Source organism: Lathyrus oleraceus, chromosome 1 (genome assembly GCF_024323335.1).
Source record: "Lathyrus oleraceus cultivar Zhongwan6 chromosome 1, CAAS_Psat_ZW6_1.0, whole genome shotgun sequence".
Classification (NCBI taxonomy): domain Eukaryota; kingdom Viridiplantae; phylum Streptophyta; class Magnoliopsida; order Fabales; family Fabaceae; genus Lathyrus; species Lathyrus oleraceus.
Genome location: NC_066579.1, coordinates 297,909,570 through 297,917,735, shown reverse-complemented (window position 1 = coordinate 297,917,735; position 8,166 = coordinate 297,909,570).

The following is an 8,166-nucleotide window of genomic DNA, read 5'->3' as shown; positions in this document are numbered from 1 at the left end:
TTATACTCCTTGAGTTTTATGTGTGCTTGAAACATGTGAAATAAATGTTGGTTAATATTATTTACATGGTTATATGAAGTGTGATGAATTCCTTTAATTGTTGATTTAATCATTGTACTTTATTATACTTCTTCATAATAATTTGAATTCTCACCCTTTCTGTTTGAATGTTACCTTTACATGGGTATCGTGCAGATACTCAGGAGTAGTATCGCTGAAGTAGGTGGAAGGTAGCTCATTCGAGATTAGCCGAAGAGATTTCGTATTTTAGTTTGAAGACTAGGTAATGAGTCAATGCTCTGGTCATGTAACACGGGGTAGATTGGTAGTATTGAACTCGTGTCTTATTTGGATACGTTTTATGGTATTACTTGTGAATATGTTTAATTGAAGAGATTACTGAGAGGTGATCATGGTATGGGACATGGATCGTTTTATGAAATGCATGAGTATTCATTATTTTCCGCTGCGAACGCATATTCTTGAATATTCATGATAATTTAAATGTGTTATTTTAAATGACCAGGCGTAATGTATATTGATGATGAATGATGGTTGGTTTTTGAAAGCTTTTAGTTTTTGAAAACGTCGATGTGACGCCCTTTTGTTTATATGCATGCTTATTTACTCTGATTATATGTCAAGTATTTTTGGGTAGAAAAAGGGGTGTTACACCAATATTCTTGCACAAGTTGGAGAAAAAAGCATCTTAATGAGGCCAAAAAATACAAATGGCCCACAAGCCCATCATATTAACATTGTTGACAATAATATGGGGGATGAATGACACCTGCGATACGATTAACCAAAATTTAAACGTAAACCCTTCATACTTTGCGCCTCTTGTTCGCTCAAAGAACAATAATTCTTATTAAAAATATCAACATCAAAGTCAACAATTAAGATCGAAATTTGAAAGTAAGGAAAGCAGTGGGAGCTCAGTGCGATTTTTTGAAGGCTCTCTCCTTTGTTGTGAATCGTGTACTGATAATGATGTTCATCAAGGTAAGTTGATTTTGGATCGAAATTGAGAATGATGTTCCAAATCGTATGTGGAAGAATATCAATGGTTTGGGAATATCAGCTACTAAATATAATGAGGCTCATGTGAAAATTATTAAAGAAATGAAAGAAAGAGACCAGAAAGAGAAAAATGAAAGGAACATGATGGTTATTGAAGTCAAATGAATATTATGACTTTCAATATCAGAGGGTGTGGCAATGCCTCGAAGAGAAGAAGGATAAGCCAATTAATTAAAAAAGGAAGTATAAATGTATGCTTTCTTCAAGAAATAAAAATACAAGAGATGACTGATGAGATTGTCAAGGGACAGTAGGATAATCGGGGGGAGTCTTGATTGTTTGGAAACTTGGCTCGATCATTCCTAATTACAATTTTAAGGGAAGAGGCTTCATTGGAATCAATGCATAATGGAAAGGGATAAATTTTTATTTTGTTAGTGTTTATTCATCATGCGACCTAGAAGATAAATCTATAGGTTGATCTGTTAAATTTCAAAATTAAAGTTGAATCTGGTGAATGGATGGTGGGGGGATTTCAAGGCTATAAGAAATATTACTGAGAAGTTTGGAAATATTGCTTATAGAATGAATGGGGAGATGGTGGAGTTTGGTGATTTTATAGATCAAATGGATCTTATTGACATGCCTACTGTAGGGAATACTTTCTCTTGGTCTAATGCAGTGGGAGGGGCTGGAAGTAGGATATATAGGATATTATTATCAGAAGGAGCAATAAAGGCATGGAACATTATGGGACAAGAAATATGAGTTATAGAAATTTCTGATCACATACCAATTTGGACTAAATCAAGTAATTTAAACTGGGGTCCTAAGTGTCGCATCCGCGAAAAAACAACCGGCGGGCTGAAACAAAAACACAACACAGAGCCGCCACTGCGCGTTATTTATCCCAAGATAGGGAAAGGAAACGCTCAGAGAAACCTGGAAAGGAAATGGTCTTGCGACCAAAGAGAAAGGGTAAGGGAGTCGGTTACGCAAGGGGAAGGTATTAGCACCCCTCACGTCCGTCGTACTCGACGGGATCCACGTTCTAAGAAAAGAAAAGGTTGCTAAAACACCACACACACACGCACCGAAGACAACACAGATGGGGTTAAGGGGAAGAGAGCTCGATAGGACGTCGCATCCAATGCCTACGTATCTCGTCTGGAACGAGAATCAGAGCCACTGTAGTTCGGCTCACGCACGGCAAACAAGCAAACAGAAACACAGGCAAACATGGAGCCTGAATGCCAATCACTGGACTTACATCAGCATCCGAACCAAAACACACACAAAAGGGCAAACGTGGAGCCCGACCGCCAATCACTGGACTTACGTCAGCGCCCGAACCAAGCAAGCACAAACAAACAACAACATGCTAAGGAGTCGGGGACTCGAGCCTAGCACTTGTCAAACAACACACACAAAAAAGGAAAAAAAGTGCCCGGAGAGACCTCGCACGGTCTCCTGCCTACATACCTCGTCTGGAACGAGGATCAGGGCGATGTAGTTCCCCCGAAAGGGAAAGAAAATCTAGCCAGAAACCAAGGGAAGACACACTACCAGGGAGCTGGACTCGAGCCTAGTGTTGTCATGCATCATTACCCTATGTTCAGGTTTCTACCTACTTGCACAACTGCAAGCTAATCCTATCCAGGAAGAAAGCAAGCATACAAGCATACAAGCAAACAGAGCAAACAAATATTCACAAAGCACACACTATAACCAGTCAAGTGAGGCTCAAACAATGGGTTTGACTGCCGAAGCAAGTCATCTGTACATGGGTAGTATTCGCTCTTAACCTTGCCATTGCGGGGCTAAGGTGAAGCAGATGAGAGGTGAGTGAAGATCAGACTTCACAGCTCTTATCCCTGACCAGGGAGAGCTTCAGACAAAGGAGCGTGGGTCCAGAATGGAGGGACCCTTCTACGCTCAAGACTCTGACTCGATTGTGCAACAGCACCAGATCTTGGGTTTGTGTCCCAATGCATCAACACACAGCCGTGCGAGCAGAGGGATGACTCACAGAATAGTGGGGGATAGACTGCATATCCCTTTGATCCACCAATTGCCTCATAGAGGTCTTTCACCTGCTTGGCACAAATGTAAACAACCACAAACATCGCCTCTTAAGGAGGACTTCAGACAGTTGCCTGGCCAAGTAACAGGCCAGGTCTTCCAGACTACATGAAGAATAGAAGTCCTACCTCAAGTGGTTTAAAAACCAAGCAGCAGCAAGCAAGTTCTTAAAGAACTGTAAGCAACTTAATGTACCTGAAATCAATCAAGTATCATCAGTACTCAGACAGACAAACAGTAAACAGCAAATTGTTAATCAGTTAATCTGTACAATGCAGCACAAGTTAGTGCACACAAATGCAAGCTATAAGCTCAAGCTCAAGCTTCACAACCTACAAAACAAAGTCATGTTAGTTTTCAACCTCAACCAAACTCATTTCAAATTGCCTCGAAGCAATCTCCTTAAGCATTGTGCATTTCATCCTGAAAAGTCAAACCAAATGTGAGAAACTAGACCACTAGGCCAAGCCTAGGGTCCAAAGGTGACAAAAAAATCTAAACAGCAAGGGATTCAATCCAAAATCAACTTAAAACAATTCAAAAGCAAATGCAATTGGTCCCATGCTCATACCATTCACCAATATCATTTCATGCACAATTTAACATCAAACATGCAATTTGCAACTTCAATTGACCAAACAGAACTATCTCACTCAAAAGCATACCAAAACAATTCCAAAAATTCTCAAATAATTCACACCTAAACAGGACATATTCAAGGTATAGCATGTCAATTTTAAGCTCAATTGGACGAGAGGAACTAGGCCAATGAAAATCAAGAAATCCAGACACAATTATTCAAGCCAATTCATAGCATCAACACAAGCATTCACTTCAAAAATTCATAAAACAGTGAGAACAATTAAGAAATGAATGGGACCAAAAGCATGATGTCCTATAATGTGTCTACAATCAGCACACCAAATTTCATCTTCATCCAAAACCATATGAGAATTTCACACAAGATATACAAACATGTGTCACACAAGTTTGCACAATGAACACACAGTGAAGAAAAATATCAATCAAATTGAAAATTCCATAGAAAAATCCAGAAAAATTCACATGACATCTCAACATATCAATAATCATCCATGCAAAATTTCAATCCAATCCAACAATCATAGGTCATACAAATAAATTCATGAAGCTGACCTAGCTAGGTGCGACACAAATTGTCACACCTAGGTTCAAAAAAACATATCTCAAACATCAGGTATCCAAAAATCACAAACCATATATGGAAATCACCATCAGCATGTCTAGAATGAGCACAAAAAATTTCAATCATTTCTTTAAATGTATGAGCATTTCATGTTGAAAATGGCAAAACATACAAAATATGCATACAAGTCAAAATTCAATAGGCCAGGTCAACATTTCACCATGCACAACTTATGAAACCATGCCTATAAAATTCTAGGGAAAAATTGGGATCCATCAAAAAAATCCTCACTATTTTTGGATTAATAATTAATTTTTTATGATTTTTTAAAGTTTGAATGAATTATTGAATAATTATTTAAGATGTTAATTTAATTAAAATGGATTTAAGTTACTGCAGTGGCATTATCGTTATTACGCTAGCCAAAGCCAAAACGGTACCGTCTCATTAATCCAGTGTCAGCACGCAATTGGTTGGATTTTGGGAGGGAAACAGCTTTTGAAAAACAGAAACGCACGGCACGGATCTGGAGCGAATTTTCCAGAATTGAGACGCTCATCATCGCGTGTTCATCAACCTTCCAACGGCAGATTTGGTTTCGCTCATTTCTTCACCAAAATGCACAAACAGCATATGGTTGGAAAGGTCTAAGTGTGAGGATCATGAACATGCTAACGATTTCTCCTAATCCTAACTGTAGCTCACGGATCGAGCGATTAAAGTTCCACATTCAAAACTAAAAAACGCGATATCTCATTCTACAATCAACCAATCCACAAACTACGAATTGCATGCTGTTCTACATTCCACGATCTTTCAAAAACATGTAACAATTTAAGAAATAATGATGTTCGAATCTCGCACCTTGAATGAAGACAGTTGTGATTCGTGATGAATTTGGATGTGATTCTTCAAAACAGTCCAAGCTTGATGATAGGGAAGATGAATGCAACAGCTATCTTGATCCAATGTTGCTCCTAGTGGAAGAAAATTCAATTCACCATGGATGAGCACCACTTGAACAGTCGCGGATCTTGAGGTTTCTGGTGATGAATTAATGAAACAGTCCAAGAAGAAGATGATTGGAGATTGAATCAAAAAGAAATTCTCGAATTGATGGAGAATTGAAGGAGTTTGATTCAATTTTGCTTGATGAATGTTCTTGAGTTTTTGGAGAATTGGAGGGAAAAGTTTGTTGAATTTCTTGTGAAATGTGATTCTGATCCAAAGTTAGTTATGATTAATGTTATATACTTCCACTTAATCACATCCTTAATCATGAATTAGCAAAATGCAATGTGATTAGCAAAATGTGACTTTACTAAGCAAGGGCAAATATGTCTTTTCACACAGGCCCTGTGACAGCTGTATGACAGCTCACACACTCTCCAAATATCAGTTATGATGAGTTGGCATTGGTCTCATGGTCATTGGACTTGTAATTCTCATTTTCAATATGCTATGCTAAATTGTGCATTTTCAAGTACACTTCAAAAATGACTTGGTCAAATATTGCACCTTGGAAGTTTATGACCATTCAAACAATTTCTAATTTGCATTTGTGAGGTGTTGCAAAAATCCCCATGCCAAAATTCTCATTATTTCTCAAGTTGGACCATTTTGCCCTTGGATCTTTAACTGTACACTTGAAAATTGACTTTTTGCATTGACCATTTTTGATGAATTCCAATTATGCACCATGAAAGTACATGTCAAATGGAGTTTGCACATAAAAAGATCACTCAATTTGGACACTCCATGTGGAAGTTATGCCACTTTGATTATGGGTCATTTTTGAAATTGAATGGACCATAACTTGCCAACCATACATGGGATTTTCAAGTTCTTGGACTTTTTGGAAAGATGAGATCAAGATCTACAACTTTCATGTTAAACAAATTTTCATTTGAAGCTTCCTTGGACATGTAATTTTGAGGTCAAAAACTTTCCATTTTTGGAAACTTCCATTACAAGTCACTTTCTATTTTTGGCAATTCCTGTCCTGACTTGATTTTCTTCATTCTTAAGCTTTGAAATGTCAAATAACACTTGTTCCAACATGAATGAAGTATATCCAACTCTCTCCCTCCTCCAAATCCATTAATCATGCACAGTTGACCACAGTTGACTTTTCAACTGATAGATGAATTTGGCAATGCATAGATCAAACTGAGCTCCAATCTTCTAATGAAATGGCTCAATGATGAAACCCTAGCCTCAATAAGCTCCATATAACCATGAAATGATCCTCATATCCATCATAGATCCCATCTCCTAGCCATGCCATGATGGACCCAATGTACCTGATTAGGGTTGACCAATGGTCAAAACCCTAATCTCAAGAAATCTGATCCCACACTTGATGATGACCAACCATGATGATGATGATGAATCATTTCAACCAAGATAAAGACCAATCTCCTTGAGAACCACAAAACCCTAATTTGGACCTCCACATCCTCAGATGATTAATGACCAGTCCAATGAAACCCTAGCTTGCACTTTGACTTCCTCATCTTCTGACCAAGACTTGAGAGAATGACTTGCACCATGTAACCACATGATATGCAATATGCAATGCCTAATGACCTAAAAATGATATGTAATATGTTAAGCTAGTCCCAAGAGAGGAGGGCAAATTTTGAGGTGTTACAGCTGCCCCTATTCAATCCACTGTGAACCTGTCGATATGAATAGCCTCGGCTTTCAGATGATCAGGATGAAGAGTGATTGAATACCAAGAACAGACGAACAATTTGCACTCTGATGGGAAATAATTAACAACGCCTGTCAGAATCGGCAAAGAAGCAATCTCTGAAACAAAAATCCGTCTGGAACGGAAAAAGTCGGCCTGAATACCGAAACAACAATGTCGACCTGGATACCAAAATAAATGGTAACACAGGGATAACCATGGTCTGAACACCACACATCCGCTGGGGATTATCATTCCTTTCTTTTTATGCTTTTCTTGAACCCCGAAGTTTTCTCTATTTTTTCCATTTTCTTGAACCCCAAAATTTTCTCTTGCGCCAATGATCCTCGGATCACCGCATTTGAACCCCGCTCTCCTGTTTGCCACATAATGAACCCCATTCTCCAGTTTGAACCCCAGTCGCCTGACGATAACTCACGATCGCCATTGTGAACCCCGTTCTCCAGAAAATGCCGCAACATCTCCCTTTCTCCATTTGAACCCCATCTCCAGAAAATGTCTCCACATCTTCTTTTCTCCGTTTGAACCCCGATCTCCAATCTCTCGTGATAATTCCGCTGGCAACGTCGGAAATAACACCAAACACCACTCTGAGGGCGACATATCAGAGGGTACACCTTTACAAAGGAAGGTAACATGTGCATCTCTTCATCCGAAGACACCTATAACGACCTCCATTGGCATCCGCCAAAGTCTAAGGTGACACATGAACAGAAGATAATCCTGAGGACCTCATCCCGGATGTAATCTTCAACTCCAATCTCCATTTGAACCCCAGAAAATGCCTCAGCATATACTCTTCTCTGATTGAACCCCGATCTCCAGAAAATGTCGCAACACTTCCCTTTCTTCATTTGAACCCCATCTCCAGAAAATGCCTCAACATCTCCTTTTCTCCACTTGAACCCCGAAATCGCGCTGATCGCGTAACGTCTTCTGATATTATTTCCATCTCTGTCCGACGGAAACATTTCCTCCAATATCGCACTACTGGGGAACACTGCTGATCTGACGTCATGATGCTGAACTCCTCAGAGTAACACTTTCAACCAGACACTGACTGATGACTGGGAGAAAACTCGACGTTTACTGGACATCGAACAATGATGTTTACAAGACATCAAACAATGATGTTGACAGGACATCGAACAATGATGTTGACAGGACATCGAACAATGAT